Source organism: Gossypium raimondii, chromosome 11 (genome assembly GCF_025698545.1).
Source record: "Gossypium raimondii isolate GPD5lz chromosome 11, ASM2569854v1, whole genome shotgun sequence".
NCBI classification, from domain to species: Eukaryota; Viridiplantae; Streptophyta; class Magnoliopsida; order Malvales; family Malvaceae; genus Gossypium; species Gossypium raimondii.
The window spans coordinates 52,474,429-52,493,536 of NC_068575.1; positions in this window are offsets into that span (position 1 = coordinate 52,474,429).

The window sequence follows — 19,108 nt, forward strand, 5'->3', positions numbered from 1 at the left end:
GTATATATTATAGAATTTATATTTTATGTATTCACAATGTATAGTATTATGCATTATCAATAAATTAATTAAATTATGTGACACCAATAAAAATAAAATTGAATTGAATAATTTTTTTTTATCATAGGTCAACATTTAATTAATTAATAGTATATAAAGTTATACACCATTAATATATCAAATAGAAATATTAAATAGATTAAATATAGGGGCTAAATTGTTGATATATGTTGATTTTTTAAATTGACCTTTTAGGCCTTTTTTTTTTAAATTAGGGAAATAGACCGTTTTCGGAGAGAGAATAAAAGTGTGTCTAGTTAGGAGCGCTTTCACACTCTCTTCTCGGGTTTTTAAATTTTTTTTAAGATTAGGATTTTTTGTTAGGACTTAGGGTTTAAGGTTTTAGGAGTGAAACTATGAAAGTTTAGGGGCTGAGGATGCGATAATGCGTCTCAAAACACATACATTTCATAGGTCATGTCGGGATAGGACCATTATCTCAGAAACCCATCCTATGGAAGTCAGGTTTCAGGGTGACAATTCTTGATATAGTCACGGGTCGAAGTCTAAGTGGAGGTCCCAATTAGCGGTCGTGATGCGGTTACAGGTTCAAGTATAATCGAGGGCCAATTGACGGCCGTTATGCGGTCGCGAGTTCAAGCTTTTTGGAGACCTACAAATGATGTTTTATATATGCCATACATAAGATTGGTGACATAATCAGAGGAAAAAATGAAGGGTTTTCCAATGTAATCAACATAATTTTTTTCTCTATTTCTAGACAACCGGTATCTTTAACCTTTCATTTTCATTCGAAGGCTGACACCGAGGTGGACATAAGAGGGCTTTCAGGTGGAGAGCAGATGTTCAGGCATAATAGAGGTCAAACTCGGGTTGATGCGACGACGATTGTAGTTATTAATGGGTTGTTTAATAAAGACAATTGTTGTCACCCCGAAAGGAGCATCACTTTTACTGCACCGCAACAGCTGCTACCTACTTGAGAGTTCTCTTACGTCTACGGCAGTGCCGACCTTCGAATAAGAAGGAAGGTTAAAGATACTGACTGTGTGGAAATGAAGAAAAAAATTACGTCGATTATAACGGGAAGCCTTACAGTTTTTCCCTATGATTATGCCCTCAAACTTCTGTATGATATTATAAGGTAAAATCTTCAGGTATCCGAAAAGTTTGAGCTTGTGCCCGTATAATGACTGTCAACTGGCTCCCCTGTTATACTTTGATCCATGACTTCATAACGGTTATTGATTGAGACCTCTACATAAACTTCCACCCATGACCGTATAAAACAAAATCACTCTGGAACCTGACTTCCATAAGATAGGTTTTCGAGGTAACGGTCCCATCTCGGCAGAACATATGAAATGTGTGTGTCTTGGAGTAATATCACATCACCGACGATTTAAGAATACCTCAAACCGAAAATTTTATTAGCGATGGAAATTTTTAACACTAAAGCGGGGAAAAAAACCGAGGGAGAGAAATATTGTAAAGTAGAGGGATGGAGGTTGGGAGAGATGATTGGTTTAGGGATGATGGAGTATAGAGGGGGAACACCCCTTTTTTAGGCACGAGGGAGGGGTGAGATTGCAAAGGAAAAAATTCTTGTGGTCGAAAACGCGTCTCATGAGAGACTTTTTCATCGAATAGATGGGCGAGCTTTCTTACCATTTCCATTAAAGGTCTTTCAAAAGTATCCTGACCTTGGGAATCTCAAGTAAGAATCATAAGGAAAGTTAGAGGTTCGAGCCGGGGAAGAATTTCGAGCTTAAGCTATTTGATGTGAAAGACGAGCTTGAGCTGGAGGTGGTCATATCATCGCACTACTCAAGTGGAAATGCTATAACAGAGTTGTATGTGAAGTTTGCTGAGGTTGATGGAGCTGGCCCATCTTCGACCACTGTTGCGGCTAATGCGGGTTTCGAAGTAGAAGTGGAAAGTCTTACTACATGGTTGTGTGGTGGGTTCACTAGTTTGTTATAAAGCTCCTATTATGATGTCCCTAAATCATTAATGGGTAAACATTCTTTGGTTTCAGGAACTGATTTCAACTTCGACGATCACTATCAGTTGGGGTTTGAGCGTAACCCAAACCTCGACACCCAAACATGACATTCAGTTAGTGCATTCAATTTCAACTTCGGTGGTTCGATATCTTGGGGCGAAAGCACTTATACCAAGGGGATATCAACTTACACCAGTTGGCAATCCGGTGTAGATTTTACCGAGCACATTCGGTATAAAAGAACTGATGACTTACTCCCTACGATCAGGTCTGACAAGGGTATATTGAACCCTTTGATTAAAGATGACAATGAAGATGCAGTTGAGGAAGAAAATGTAGTCGAAGAAAAAGAGGTAGTGAATGCTGTTGATGGATCAGAGTCAGACCTCGATCCAAATATACAGTCCGGTCCAGATGGTTTGGAAGTAGCACTTTTTTCTGAATAAGAGCATGTTCCAACTAAGCCAGAACCTTGCAGCTTTGACAATGATGGTTCGGACAATGCTCCAGATCTAGATTCATGATTCAGGGCATATGAACCTCTGCCCCACATGACCAATATCAGCTTCTCCACTGAGAGTGGTTTAGAGTTTCGACAGCTCCCGTATAGAACACCTGACCATGCAAGCTCATCGTCAAATGTCCAGGTATTGGAAGTTGGCATAGAGTGCCCTAGCAAAAATGCTTTTCTTGTTCCACTGAAGCGATACAACTTCAAGAACGGTGTGAACTATCACGCCACAAAATCTCATTTGGAGAAATTCAAGGGCAAGTGAGCAATATGTGACAGGAGGGGCAAATGGAAAATAATGACATCTTTTCTGTAACACCTCCAACCCACATCCAAATCATATCAAAACATACATCATAGGTGTCTAACCAATGTATCCTCATTGGTACCACAATTATATAATCAAATCATATCATCAAAGTATCATTCAAGTCTAATTTGTAAACATGCCAAATTCAATCTATTTTTCCTATTTCATGTTCGTTTAAACATTAACTTAAACATGCCATAATATGACCTCAAACATAAACACATATTTATATGTATATAACCAACCAATATTAACTTATAATCTTATTTACAATCAATCCACAAAATGGTTAATAGTTAGACACCCCAGGTACATGTCGATACAAAAGGATAAACATCACCACGTTTGAGATTGGGACCATTGTTGGATGTTGAATCGACGATCAAAATTAAGTACCTAACTTGCGCAAGGAAAACAAAACTGTACGCTAAGTAAAAACTCAGTGGCATTTCTATAATCCAAATATTAAAGACAAGATAATATCATATGCACAATTTAATTATAAGCACATATTAATTTTTATTATTACAACAACCATATCATATTTCATTTGTTTCACAAATATCTCAATTCTCATACTTGTTATATAAATAAATTTTCACAGTTTATTTCACATTTCATTACACAATTTCATTATTCATTTCATATTCATATAACTCATATATTACTTATATTTGCAACATATTCAACATTCTATTTCCAATTCACTATTTCACTTCCATTTTCCATACCATGCCATTTCAATATCAATCATAAAACTTTATTATTCATTTACCCCTATTAACACGACTCGGACTCGGACGGATACATGGATCCAACCAAAACGCACCAGTTTGGCACCTAGTGTATCATCGGATAATTCGAAGAAATAATTTGACACCCAGTGTCTCATCGGCTAAACCAAAGTAAATTGGCACCCAGTGCCTCATTGAATTAATCCGAAGTAGTAAATTGACACCCAGTGTCTCATCGACTCGAAGTCGAAGAAATCCCTGAACTCTTCCAATCCTATGGCATGCCATCTATATCCAACTCAGCCCGATACAGTTAATAGGGTTCCAATTCACTTTTCAAATACAACCAATATTCATTTCAATTCAAATAATCAATATATTCAATATATATATACCCATTCAATCAGTATAAATTCAATAAATTCATCACATACTAAATCAATCCATTTCAATTGCAAAACACAATAATTCTCACCTCAACACTTACCATATACATTAAATTGAATTATAACAATTAACAACTAAATTCAGATTATATAAATACAAACTAGAAATTTCGAGCTATTCCTCGTCGACTTTATCTTTTCCCTTTTTAGTCGAGGGTTCTGGTACGACGTTAGCTACGGAATTAAAACAATTAAAAATCATTAATACAACACAATTCAATCACATATTTAATATTTTATTTTTTACTCAATAGTTACCTAAATTCCAATTTAGTCCCTAAATCGAAACTAACTTTATTTCTTCACATCCAATTCTATATTTTCATTCAATTTCCACTTTAAACTAGATTCAACTCCCTATTTTCACATAAATTCTTAAATTTCAAATTTTTCATAATTTAGTCCCTATTACACAAAATTTACTATTTGTTCTACAATTTAATCATTTTCTATTTCTAACTTAAAAATCTATCAATTTAGTTCCTAATACTAAAATTTTTCAACATAGACAGCACTTAAAAACTGAATAATTTCTAAAATTTCTACATGGGTCGAGTAGTATTTAATACTGGGATTCCAAAAACATAAAAATTACAAGAAAATGGACTAAATTAACTAACCGATTGAGCTTGAAACTTCGAAACCCTAGCTTTGGTCTTTCTCATTTTCTTTCCTTTTTCTTTCTTTTTCCCTTCTATTTCGTTTGTTCTTTCTTTCTTTTTCTTTTCTTTTATTATTATAATATGATATATATACTTAAATTGTAACACCCTAACCTATAACCGTCGCCGGAATAGGGTAAGAGGCATTACCAGACTTTCAACTCAGTTCAGATCGATAATTCATCAAACATTTAACAAATGTCATTTCATTTCAGTAATTATCAATCATTCATATTCATAACATGCTTAAATCAAGTATACAAAGCTTAATTCATACGTTTGGGACTGAATCGATAACATATAAAAGTTTTGAGAAAACTTAGAAAAAATTTCGAATAAGGGTCACACGCCCATGTACTCAAGCCGTGTGGCATGAAATAGGCTTGGTTTAAGCCACTTTTCACACCCTAAAACACATGTACCTAAACCATTCATATAGTACTAAATTCACAAACAATATAAGCAACTATAAACAACCATTTCAATGCACATATATGCCATTTTAAAACCAATCATTTACATTATCAAATCAATACCATTTGTTCATTTAAACACATATCAAACTAATATGATTCAACCTCATACCTATCCTAATATCAAATAACATTCAAGCATTTTTCAATCACCAACTCATCACATACCACTATTATCATATGCATCAAATCCTTCATAAGCAAACTTGCCAAAACATATCATCTTATACACATTTGACCATTATAACAATTAAGCCAAATCTCATGGCTTAAGAACATCAAAACACATAACTATACAATAAGCTAAAGTAACCAAAAACATATTCCCATAAACTAGCTTATACATTTCATATAGTATCCCCCGCCGGAATCGAGTTACGGAGCATTACCGGAGATTACAGATCAAACAGACAGAAATCTCAAACATTTTATATCATCAAAACAAGTCATCAAAGCATCATTTTAATCCAAATTATATACTCTCCAAAATAGATTTTATAACTTCATTTACAATCAAACCACAAAATAACTAATATTTAGACACTCTAGGTACATGCCGACACAAAGAAATAAACATCACCATATTTGAGTTTGGGATCGCTGTTGGATGCTGAATCAACGATCAGACTTAATTACTTAACCTATGCACGAAAAACAAAATCGTACGCTGAGTAAAAACTCAGTGGTATTTCTATAATCCAAATTTTTTAAAAAATAAAACAATAAAATATGTATAATAAAATGTTAAGCACAATTGAACATTTAAAATCACACAATACTCAATTGTCATCACTTGCTATATGTAATACCTTTCCATAATTTATTCACGTGTCATTTAAACAATGGCACTATCCATTCCACGATCAATTTATGAATATATAACTCGTGTATTCCATGTATTTACAACATATTTCACATTCTATTTTCAGTTTACTATTTCATATTCTTAGCCCAAAGTAGATTTTATAGAACACACTGGATATACGGAACAAATACAGAGGTGCATTATTATGCATTAATGAATAGAGAGCACTAAAGTGCTAAACAGAGAGCACAGATGTGCTAAACAGAGAGCATTGTCGTGCTAGTAATCAGAGAGCACCAATGTGCTAATAATCAGATAGCGCGCTAAAGTTCCTTAATGGCATGCCACTAATATCCCAGTAGTTCTAAATTTCGTCTACTTGGGCATTAAAACTGAATTTTATACATATAAAAAATAATCCAATTATCATATTTGCACAATTTCACATTTACACACACATATATATTCATAATATATATATTCCAATTCAGTTAAACTAATATAATTTCATCACATATCAAGACAATCCATTTAAATTGTAAAACACAATAATTCTCACCTCAATCACTTACTATAACATTTAATCAAAATACAAAAATTAATAATTAGATTCAGATTATAGAAATATAAACCAGGAATTCTGAGCTATTCCTCGTCGACTATATTTTTTCCCTTTTTAGTCGAGAATTTCAGTACAACGCTAGCTACGGAATTAAAACAATTAAAAATCATCAATACAACACCATTCAATCTCACATTAAATATTTCAAATTTTACTCAATATTTGCCTAAATTCCAATTTAGTCCCTGAACCGAGACTAACTTTTATTCTCAAAACTAATTTCATATTTTCATTCCATTCCCACTTTAAACTAATTTAACTCTCTAATTTCACCATAAATCCCTAATTTTGAAATTCTCTCAATTTAGTCCCTACTATTCAAAACTTATGTTTTATTTTACAAATCAACCTTTTACTAACTCCTAACTTGAAATTCAATCAATTTAACCCTTAATTCATCAATTAATTCAACATGAACAACATCTAAAATTTACTAACTTTCAAAATTTCAACATAAATCAAGTAGTATTTTGTTCTAGGATTCCAAAACATCAAAATTATAAGAAAATTGACTAATTTGACTTACCAATTAAGTCGGGAACTTCAAAACCCCAATTTTCCTTTTTTTCTTTCCTTCTTTCCTTTAAGCTTTCTGTTTCTTTCTTATTTCTTTTCTTTCTTTTGTTTTATATATATAATAATATAATAATAATATTTTAACTTTGAAATATCTTATACTTAAATAATAAGTAAATTATACATTTTATTTCAAATGTATGTATATATTTTATTACACATGTATTTTATTATTAGCACACAAGTGTCACATTTTGGTTTATTTACTAATTTAGTCCCTTGATTTTTCTATTTCATAATTAAACTTTCACAATCAATTTAATTTAGTCCTTTTAATTAATTAACCTTAATTAAGTCAAACTCACCTATTCAAAACCTAATTAACTACACAACTAGCTTCGTAAATATTTATTAAAAATATTTACAAATTTGATTTACCGGAACGGAGTCCCGGGAATGAATTTTAAAAAAAAAAAATCACATTTGACTCGTAAATATTAAATAATAAAATTTACGAACTTACTCGTCGAATTTAGTGGCCTCAAACCACTATTTCTGACACCACTAAAAATCGGGCTATTGCAATACGTCCTCATAACACATATCATATTTCATCTATACAATTCACAAAGATCATATTCCATTTCATTCTTAATCATATAATCGGTAACAGTATAATGCCCGTTGAACCTAATGAAACATCGAAGGATACTCGGGTGATACACGCTATGTGCATTAATCGGTAATCTGTCAATTCATTATCATTTCTGCTCTTTCCAGCCATGATCGATAAGCTCATTCCGAGCTGAAGAATGGTAAGCTCAATCGAGCTGAAACGGTAAGCTCATAAGAGTTGATATATCGGTAAGCTCATACGAGTTGTGGTGAGTCCGCAATAAATATAGGAGCTCGACCAAAATGGTAACCCTAGTGACCTCTCACTCGTATCCTACAATTTCTTATAGTTCAAATAGGGATCGATATTACTCAATATATTTCAAATTAAGCAATTTAATATCGTTTATTTCAACCATTCAATTCACACACACATATATATATACATATTCATTTCATACAATTGCAATTAAATGAAAGTTTGATTCTAATTATATGAACTTACCTTGAGTTGCTCGGATGGAAATTATCGACTATTCGTTCACTTTTCCTTTTCCCCAATCTAATCCCAATCTCGACTTATCTTGATCTATATATTATCAAAATTAGCTTAGTTAATCAACTATTTATTTAATTTAGTCCAAAACACATATTAGGGCTATTTTACACATTTTCCCCTAAACTTTCACATTTTTACAATTTAGTCCTTATCACATAAAATTGCAAATTCATGCAATTTAGTACAAACCCATGCTTAACCGAATTTAATACATGTTACTAGCAGCCCATATTTTCAATTTATTCACACTTTTAATCACTACATTTCACATTTTATCAATTTAATCCCTTTTTGACATTTTTTTTGTCAAAAATCACTTTACAAAACTTGTATATCTAACATTAAACCTTCATAATCTATCATTAAACACCAAAGAACACATAAGCTCATCAATGGCAACTATCAAAATCTTTAACATTTTTGAAATCGAAGACACGGGCTAGCTAGTACTAGATGCAACGATCACAAAAACATAGAAATAATTAAAAATGGAATAAAAATCACTTACCAATTGAGCTTACAAGCTTGGCCAAATATCAAGCTTCAAAAATGTCTATTTCTTCTTCTACATTCAATTTTGGTTGAGAAAGAAAGATGAAAGCTTTATTTGTTTTATTTATTTTAACATTAATTACCTTTTTACTAATTTAACCTTTAATAACTTTAAAAATTACACAAATGCCAAGCCATTAAAATCCACTATCAAATCTAATAGGCTAATTACCATGTAAGGACTTCCACTTTAAAGCTCTATAGCTATTTAATACCTTTAGCTATTAGGACTCAACTTTTACGCTTTACGCGATTTAGTTCTTTCACCAAATAATTCTATCATGCTGTAAACTTTAATATAATAATAAAATTAATATTTTAACTTCAAATTTGTGGTCCTGAAACCACTGTTCCGATTTGACCCAAAAACGGGCTATTACATAAATGTTAAGTAAATATATTTTATTATAATATATATTTAATTTTACATATATTTTTACTTATGGCGCCTCATTTATAAGCAATGGCATAATTGCTTCTTTGGTTCCTTAAATTTTTCTTTAATCTATATAATTCATCTTTTACCCTTTATGCAATTTAGTCCTTATACCTAATTACTCTTAATTCATGCAAATTCACTTAACCAAAACCTAATTAACCACACAAATAACTTCGTAAATATTTCAAATAAATATTTACGAGTCTGATTTACAAAAATAGAGTTTCAAAAATACATTTTTCGACAATCATGACTATTGGGTCATTACATTTTCGGAACAAGACGGGTGTAACACCCCTAACCCTTTTTCGTCGTCTGGTTAAGGTCACGAGCATTACAACCAATCGAAATATTTAATTACATCGCAAGCAGTAGTACAAGCCAACTGATATCATCATAACATACAATGGTAGATCGTGCTAATCTAAGACTTGCATAGTAGTGCCTTGCAAGGAGCAATATATGCTAATATAATATTTCCATAATAAAGTCTTATACAATCAAATAACTAATCATGCTATGCAATGCTAAACTTGGTCTTCCACTGTCTACACTCTTAGCACTATTTATCCCTTCTTGAATGTTAGAAGTCGATACATACAAGACTATTCCAATTATTAGCATTAGAGTATAGGTCCATACTCCGACTATTTATTTTCTTTATTTTCAATGATGTTAGTAGAATGCACTTAATTTAAGTTTGCAAATACATTCCAATTCAGAGTAAAATTTACTCTTACAGCTCATATTTCGAGTCTACGGGCCCCTAAAAATAGTTTAAAAACATGTAGGGACTAATTTGGAAAATTTTGAAAGTTTAGGGTCATTTTTAAAAATTTCTAAAAGTAGGGGACACACGACCGTGTGGAAAGCCCCAGGCCATGTGACTCTCGAATTTGGGACACATGCCCGTGTCTCAGCCCGTGTGTGGCACACGCCCATGTGCCAAGCCGTGTGCACCTAAAAGTAGCTTAAAACTCAAGTTTATCATTTCCTACTTGCTTGGACATTAAACAACTAATTAACCAAACGTTTAATCTATTCAAAACACAATTAAACATGCTCAAAATACACCTAAATCATCACCTAATATGCCTAACCAATATACCCTCATTGGTACCACATTTTATATGTTCAAATACATCAACAACACATCAAACATTCAAGACTTTCATTCATATCACATTTACCATATTTGAACTAATTTTCAACTTCTGAAGTTACCAAATTTGAAGCTAAGCACATACCAAGCATTATGCTAAGCCACCAAACTTTAAACTATCACATACCAAAATATAAACTAGGCTAACATACCAACATAGCCTCAACCACAACCATATACACATTTAACCATAATTTAACTAGCAACTAAGATAAACACCTTATCAACAATATCAACAAAAGACTCCCTAGGTACATGCCATTACAAAATAAGATATCACCACACTTAAGCTTAAGATTTGTTGTTTGATGCTGAGTCAGCGCTACGTCAAAAAAATACCTAGCCTGCGCACCGAAAACAAAATCGCAAGCTGAGTATATCTCATTGCTATTTCTATAATCCAATAATATAAACTTGATATAAGTATTTAAAATGCAATATGCAACAAGTCAGCTATGTTCAAGAGTTTCAATTCAATAATATAATTTTGCTCATTCCTTATTCACATCTACTAAGATTTTCACATGTTCAAACATATATTAATGGCATTTCATATAGCATTTGCATATTACAACTCATGCAATGGCATGATTCATCTCTTTGTTCAATACTTGTATTCTTTTCAAGTTTCATATCTCATTTTATCATTTTACATCTCATTTCTCATAATTCAATCCATATTCACAAAAATATACTATTTCATATTTCATCTCTCATCATTGCCATTTCAATATTTTTTCAACTCATTTCCATTTCTCAACCATGTCATTTTAATATCGAACACAAATTTTATCGTTTATTTTCCCTATTAACACGACTCAGACTCGGACGGATACACAAATCTAACCAATACACCAGTTTGGCACCCAGTACCTCATTGGATAAATCCAAAGTAATAATGCGCCCAACACTATATAAATTGACACCCAGTGTTTCATCGGTTAAACCAAAGCAAATTGGCACCCAATGCCTCATTGACTAAAGGTCGAAGTAATCCCTAAACTCTTCCTATGCTATGGCATGCCATCTATATCCGACTCAGCCCAATACAGTTAATAGGGTTTCATTTCAGTTTTCAATACAACCAATGTCTCAATTTCACATATATACATATTATAACATATAAACATATATTCAATTCAATCTTCATATTTTCAATAAATTCATAATATACCAAATCAATCCATTTCAATCGACTATGAATTCAATTCAATTTCAAAGTACAAAGGTACTCACCTCAAATGCTTACCATATGCAACAATTCAAAATGCAATAATTTATAACTTAATTCAGATTATAGAAACACAAACTGTGAATTCCGAGCTATTTGACGTCGATTTTATCCTTCCCCTTTTTACTCGAGGATTTCGGTATGATGTTAGTTACGGAATAAAACAATTAAAATGCATTAACATTACACAATTCAATTTCACATTAAAATTCAATTTTCACACTTTTCAATTTAGTCCCTAAACCGAGACTAATTTTAACCTCTACATTTAAACTCAAAATTTTATTCTAATTTCACTCTAAGCTAAATTTAGCTTCCTCTTTTCCAATTTAACCCCTTAATTTCAAAATTTTCACAATTTAGTCTCTATTGCTCAAAATCAACAATTTATTTCACAATTTAGTCCTTTTCCATTTTCAACTTAAAAATCTATCTATTTAATCCCTAATACTTAAACTATTCAACAATGAAAACATCTAAAATCTTGAACAATACTAAAATTACAACATCGGTCAGGTAGCTTTAGGCACCGAGATTTCGAAAATGTAACATCGGTCAGGAAACTATGAGAGCACAATATCCTCATCTCTTCTCAGGTAAATTTTGAGGACGAAATTTATTATGGGTGAGAAATGTAATGACCCAAAATTCACAGGCACCGAAAAAATGAGTTATATGGCCTCCGTCTTAGTAAACCGAGTTCGTAAATAATTATTATGAGTAATCATAAGTCTAGTTGAGTGTTTAATTAGGTTCAAATTTGGTGAATTTAGCTTAGTTAATAGATATTAGGAAAAAAAGGACTGAATTGAATAAGGTGTGAAAGTCTAATTATAGATTAAAAGAAGATAATGGGGACTAAATAGGCAATTAATCCTATTCTAATGAATGAGGCGGCAAAGCATAAAAATGTTTGATTTTATGATTGTTTAATCATACAACATATTATTATTGTTATTATATTATAAATTAAATTAAGAAAAGGCAAGTGTAAGGTAAAAATAAATACAAGTGTGTTAATTTAAATGAGTACATTTGTATTATTTATATATAGTTAGTAAAAAGATATTTTATTATTTATTATTAATTAGTAAAAGATTTTTATATGATAAATAAATTGAAATTATGACAAGTGGATGGTGATGATAAAATACAAATGTAAAATATATATGTGTACATTTGTAATATTTATATTTGTTATTAAATAGATATTTATTATAGTAATAATAATTATTTTATTATTATTTAATTGATATTATATTATTAGATTAATGAACAAATTAATAAGTTGACAAATTGTATGGTGATAGAAAGTACAAGTGCAATAAATCATATACATACAATTGTAAAATACACATTTATTTACTTAATATTTAAGAAATAATAATGATTAAACTAAAGTAAAATGAAAGCATAAAAAGAAACAAAAAGAAATAGAAAGAAACAGAATAGAAACGAAACAGGGAGAAAAGAAAGAAAAGAAAAGGGAAAGAAAGAAAGGAGAAATATGATTTTTAAAGCTTGGGGTTTAATTTGGTAAGTCAATTTAGTCCATTTTCTTATAATTTTGATGTTTTTGGAGTCGTAGAGTTGAATATTATTGAATTTAAGTTGAAAATTTGAAAATTACTAGATTTTTAGTAGGGTTCATGTTGAATAAATGATTGAATTAAGGGTTTATTTGATAGAATTATTGATTAGGATTGATTAAATGATTAAATTGTAAACTAGGCTATAAGTTTTGTGTTGTAGGGACTAAATTGAAAGAAATTCAAAATTATGATGAAAATTTGATAGTTAAATTTAAGTTTATATGGAATTTGGATAGGAATAAGATATAAATTGTAATGGAAAAATAGATGAATTTAGTTAGGGCTGAAATTGGAATTTAAGTGAAAGTTAAATAGAAATTTAGTATTTATTGTAAATTAGTGATGTATTAATGATTGTAAATTATTTTATTTTTCGTAGCTAACAAAGAACCCGAGACATCGGCATTGAAAGGAAAGGAAAAAGTTATCGAGGAGTAATCGCGAAATTCAGGTTTGTATTACTATAATTCAAGTTATTCATTATTAAATATTATGTTGTGAACGGCCCACCAATGCAGCAGGCTACGGGAACAGCCAATACACAGGCTCCTAGAGGAAGCACTCGGCCCAGAACGACTCCTAAATGGCTGAAAGATTTTCTCAAGTGACACCTCAGCTGGGTTGCACGTGGAAGGGAATAACGGCTCACACTTCCATCATGCAGCTACCTTTTTAAAGAGGAAAAATACCAGAAAATCGTTAGTGTAATAGCCAATTTTGGATGGCCCGATACAGATAATAAATAAAACCAAAATAATAAGCCCCATTAATGTCCATTTACATCTAAAACCCATACCCAAATACATAGCCCAAATCAATTTAATCTAAACTAGACTAACCCAAAAGACCCAACTAAAACCCAAACCCATTAAGCCTAGCCCAGCAAACCAACTCAGCCCAAATCCCAACTCGATTGCAGAAACCCTAGCAGCAAACAACTTCTAGTGCCACAGCCACCAAGGCCTTCCTCCGCGCGTGCCGAGCCTTTGCCCTCGCGTGCACCTCCGTACTCTCCACGTCACCGCGCCTCCGTACGGCCGTACCTGCAGCACGCAGACAAAGAAACAACATAAAAGAAAGAAACAAAAATAACATAAAAGAGGACTTTGTATTTTTTTTCTTCTGTATTTTCGGCTATATAAGCCAAGATTCGAGCACTGCATTTTTTTCGGAGATTCGATAATGAAAAATACAAAAACAAAACAAAGGTAATTTTTTTTCTCTTTGATTCGGTTCTTAAGTTTTTTTTTTGGTTTTTTTTCTTCCGATCCTTTATTCTTGTTCTTTATTCGTTTACTCATTAAGAAAAGAGAAACTAAGGGAGGATGATTTACCTGTGTATTAAAGCCGTTGAATCCCTATCTTCTTCGCTGTAATCGGAATCTAGACGGGGATGACGAGGCGTGTGGCGGTGCCACCTGCCAGTAGAGAAGGGGGCTAGGGTCGGAACCCTAGCAGAGAAATACTCAACTTTTTATTTTTATTTTTAGGGCCACAACTATTTTTTTAGAGAATTTAGTTTAAATAGTGCCATCATACGACACCGTTTTGAGCAAGGGCTCATAAGCGCTGAAACGAAGCCGTTTAGGCTATAGCCCGCGCGCGACCCGACCTGAGGGGGAGGATCTGTGCGTTTTGTCCCAGGGGTCAATTTGCGCGAATGGTCCTCTCTCTTTTAAGGTGTGTTCAAATCAGTTTTTGCCATTTTTTTTATTTTTTGCCCTGCATTTTGTTTTGGTTTCATTTTGGCCCAGGTTGAAATGCTTCGTTTTGGAGGGATGAGAATATTTCCTATTTCAGTCCCCCATGTTATTCGCGCATTGCACATTGGCCCTTATTTGGCTTTATTTATGTTTGTTCCCTAGAAATTCTGTTTAGGTTGCAATTTAATCCCTTTCGTATTTTCTTCATCAATTAATTTAATAATATTACTATTATTTATTAATCATATTATTATTTGTATTATTATTAAACTTTCCATTCATATGTAATACTTATTTAAATTAATATGTGTACATTATGTTATGAATTTTGATTTTCTTCCAAAAATGAATTTAAATACTATTATTTATATAGTGTTTATTTTATTAACTTTATTTTGAATCTATCATGAACTCATATATATTTATTTTAAAATTTAGTGCTTATAATTTATTGACTATCATTTCTTCTCTTGTTTTCTATATGTCTTTTAAGGTTGATTATTAATGCCTCGATTTTTGAATGTTGTATAATGTGAGACGATTGCTATTATGCGTATTGTGTTGCATGTTCCTATTATTTGATTATTTGTCATTTATTAGTATACATTGTGGCTTATGAATTATTATTTTGCGTCATCCATTTTCAATCTACCACACTTTATTCGTTTAAAAGGGTATATCTACTATCGTTTAAATATCAAAATCATTTCATTCAAAAGCTTTCAAGATAACGTAATGTTCGGTATTTGGGATCTTCGAAAGAATCGGGCCCTAACGTATTGGGTTCTAATTTTCCTCGTTGAGTCTAAATAATTGAGAATATTCGCTAATCAAAACGTAAATAAAAATCTCCCTCTCGGGAATTTGATACGTTGTGTCATAATGTATTGGACATGACATGTTGATTTTTCGAGATGAGAATTTTCCAAAAAATAATAAGGGCAATATTTAATGCTCAGAATTTTGAGAAATTATGCCCTAACGTATTGAGCTTCGATTTTTCATCTGACTTAAAGCAATTGAATATCCTTTTAAGCTTCACCGCACGAGTTTTGAAAATCAAAAGACAAGCTTATTCTCGAGGACTAAAAATGTCGTATCCTAACGTATTGGGTGTGGCATTCTATTACTCTGAGACAAGAAGGTCTTTAACATCCGCTTCGATTTATCCAAGCATCTTTTATAAAATTAACATTAATAAAAAATGAAGGATCATATTTTTAAAATCTTTTCAAATTCTCGACACTAAGACATTAAACAATCAATTCAGTACCAATTTTGGGCGTTACGAGGGTGCTACCCTTCCTCGTGCGTAACCGACTCTCGAACCTATTTTCTCAAAATTTGTAGACCTAAAATCGTTTTCAAGGTGATCCGATCACGCCTCTTTAAAAGATCTGTGGCGACTCCCATTTTTGTTTTTAAGTCGACAACTAACAAATTTGTTTTTCAAAAAGATGGTTTTGACAGTTAGGATTTCAGCAATATGTTTTATGTTTCTTCTTTCTCTCATCCCTAAGACTATAATTTCTTCTCTCATATCATATTCTTTGTAAATTTACCTTGTAAATCATTATAATTCAGTCGAATACCAGCCCATTTCCTTTCTATATTCATTGTTCCATTGGCATTTCTACTTCTTGTATTGTGACTGTGTCGCTTCAGATCAAGTAACTATTTCTTCGTTTTATTTTGACGGTGCCGCTTCAGATTGGTATGACTGAATGCATAAAAATCGACAACTTAAGGGCTGGCCAACGTTTACAGCTGCCATATTACAGTGATTTTGTTCTCCGGATCTGGAGGAACCCGAAGGGATTTTGGCAAAGTTGCAGCAAAGCTCCACCGTGGCTCATTATCGCTCTCAGTTTAAGGCCATTACAAATCGCACTGTGCACCTTCTGACCCAGTTCTTGACCTATTGTTTTATTTCCTGGCTCCGCGCTGACATTAAACATTCAGTTTTGGTCCATAAACCAGCCACTTTGCCTGAGGCCATGCATTTAGCCCAGCTTTATGAACAACGCATTCAGCTGGAACGTGGGTTGCTTAAGCCCAGCCTGGGTGGTTCCTAACCATTGTTACCAACTCCCAAACAATCTCTTGGTACTTCAGTATCTTCTCCTTCCACTCCAATGGCAACCGCAAGTTTTCCCGGTGGTAACCGCATTCTGTTTCGTCGCCTTACTCCTGCTGAGGTTGCCCACCACCGTGCACAGGGCCTTTGTTATTATTGTGATGAGAAGTATGAGTGGGGACACAAATGCAAAGTAAAATCCTACTTGTTACTCTTGGAGGAAGAGTCTGAGCCACTTGATGCTCTCGCGCCCGAATTTTTATTGCCATCTTTACCCTCTGTTATCGATTCTACCACACTTGACACCATCTTACAGCTCCATTCCTCAATTTTTTACAATGCCCTTGCTGGAGGTTGCTCTTCTTCTACTCTTCGATTTGAGGGTACAGTTCATGGCAAGCAAGTCCAAGTGTTTCTCGATGGTGGGAGCACACATAACTTTGTGCAAACCTGTGTGGCCAAGTATTTGAATCATCCAATTACTGCCTCTCCTAGTTTCTCCATATTGGTCGACAGAGGAGAGCGTTTAATTTGCACTGGCATTGTCAAACAGGTACCATTGGTGATTCAAGGCTATGAAATATGCATTGATTTCTATGTCTTGCCATTGAAGGGATGGGACATGGTCCTTGGTGTTACTTGGTTATCTACAATTGGACCAGTAATGATGGATTATGAGTCATCCGTTTTTTAGTTCAAACATCAAGGTCAGTCTATTCGATGGACAAGAGAAGCTCCCTCTTCGGTTCAATCGATGCAATTTAATGGGTTATGTCGCATTCATTAAATCAATGATATTGTGGAGTATTTTCATTTGGAATTGGTTTCTTTTTAACCTGTTAATTCCATGCCCTTTCCCTTGGAATTGGAACAGCTGCTTGCTTCATTTGCTGATGTGTTCCTCAAACTGCAAGGTATACCTCCTATCCGTGAGTGTGATCATGCGACACATTTTTTGCCTAACAGTGAGCCAATCAATGTTAAACCTTACCGTTATCCACATTTTTAGAAGTGTAAGATTGAAAAATTAGTTGCTGAGATACTTCGGGATGGAATTATTCGGTCAAGCACTAGCCCCTTTTCTTTTCCGGTGCTACTTGTTCGCAAGAAAAATGGTACGTGGTGATTTTGCGTTGACTATCGAGCCTTTAATGCTATTACCATCAAGGATCGATTTCTGATTCCATCTATTGATGAATTCTTTGATGAGTTACATGGTGCTGTTTATTTCTCTAAATTGGATTTGTTGGCCGGCTATCATCAACTTCGAATCCGCATTGGGGATGAGTGCAAAACTGCCTTTCGGACTCATGAGGGGCATTATGAATTCCTCGTAATGCCATTTGGCTTGACCAATGTGTCATCCTCCTTTCAAAGTCTCATCAACAATATTTTTCGGCCTTACTTGGGGGATTTTATGCTCATTTTCTTCGACGATATCTTAATTTACAACCCTTTTTGATAGGTTCACTTGGAGCACATCTGTCTTGTGTTCTCAGTATTACGGCAACATCAATTAGTGGCAAAGCAGCCCAAATGTATTTTTGGCCAAACTTCTATTGGGTATTTGGGGCATATCATCTCTCGGCAAGGCATGTCCATCGATCCGAAAAAAATCGTTGCAATTCTGAAATGGCCCTTGCCCTGTTCAGTTAAGGAGGTTCGCGGGTTTCTTGGTCTCGCCGGATATTATCAGCGTTTTGTTTGACAATTTACTTCTATTACAGGGCCCCTTACTAATCTTCTTCGCAACGATAATTTTCTTTGGATAGAATCTGCTAGCAATGCTTTTGTCAAGTTGAAAGAGGTTTTGAGTTTAGCCCCTGTTTTAGTCTTGCCGAACTTCACGAAAACCTTTATAGTTGAAATGGATGCTTCAAGTACCGGGATCGGAGCTATTTTGTCCTAAGACAGGCATCCAATAGCATTTTTTAGCTAGCAAATGAGTCTTCGCATGCAACAATCCTCGACGTATCAACGTGAGATGTATGCGGTCACTCAAGCTATTTCGAAGTGGAGGCAATACTTGTTGGAGAGGAGATTGACGATTATCACTGATCAACAGCCACTTAA